This window comes from Haliotis rubra, unplaced genomic scaffold (assembly GCF_003918875.1).
Source record: "Haliotis rubra isolate DU_JTF1 unplaced genomic scaffold, ASM391887v1 Scf1614, whole genome shotgun sequence".
Lineage (NCBI taxonomy): Eukaryota > Metazoa > Mollusca > Gastropoda > Lepetellida > Haliotidae > Haliotis > Haliotis rubra.
Genome location: NW_025765575.1, coordinates 30,251 through 31,460, shown reverse-complemented (window position 1 = coordinate 31,460; position 1,210 = coordinate 30,251).

Here is a 1,210-nt window from a genome sequence, read left to right as displayed (position 1 = left end):
ACTTACACAATTCATCGTGTGCCCGCTGCTGCTGCTGCTACTATACTACTACTACTACTCTTTACATTGATGATAGATAAATACATCTAGTGTCAGTTATGTATCAGTGTATGAAAGGGTTTGACTGACACATGTCATCGTATCCCAATTGCGTAGATCGATGCTCATGAAGTTGATCATTGGATTGTCCTGTCCAGACTCGATTATTTACATACCAGCACCTTTAAGTGGAATATTACTGAGTGAGGTGTAAAACTAAACTCACTCACTCACTTTACTTTAATGAATCAATGATTTCAGTTAATCCATATTTTAACTTTAATAAGATATAATACAGCCCCGTCCTGGCAGAACCTGTTTTGTTTCCATAGTGTAGATTGGCGTGTACCTGTAGAAAATTTGAGAGAGTTTGAATTATACTCTTTTAGCACTGTGGAGAGTTGTCTGCAGGTCTCTTCCTCAACTGACTTTGGTGTTTGGTAATCAATGCTTGGGTGATGTGCCATGTTCTTTATCAGTAAACTTGAAATATAGGTGTGCTTATACAGTATGAATGAGAATATATGTATACAGGATACATTTAGTTAACCACAGTGTACCAAAGGTAAAATATACAAATGTGTTTATGTGATTCTTAAGACCTTAGAAGTTTAAGTAAATGTTTGGTACATATTTTTGAAGTGTGAAATGAGAGGTAGTTGGTTATGATGCCTCTATCAGTATCTTGCCAGTCACATCACAATCTAGGACATCAACTGTACACATTTGCATTGGACAGGGAGTCAAACCAATATATGTGGCATCACAAGCTAATCCTTGTACCACTCAGCTATCCAGTGCCCTGCATTTATATAATCACACCAGGGTATGAATGTGTGTGTGTGTGTGTGTGTGTGTGTATGCAAATCTGATGAATTGATAACATAAATATCTTCTCACAAATATGTATTTTATACTTATCCTGACTCATGCTCTTTTGCTTGTCTCCTTCCTCTTGCGAACGTTAGTGGAACACTTGTATCTCCTATTGAAGCTCCCTTCAATAAAAACAGACGTAAAATCCCTACTCACCACGAGTTATCTGTGCGGCCGTTTTGGCGGGAAAGCGGCGCCACCGTACTCCCATGCTTCATTCTCTCCGAATTATGAGCCTGACACTTTAATTTACAGGGAAATCCAAAGTGTCTAGCGGGGAGGTTGGGAAGGCTTA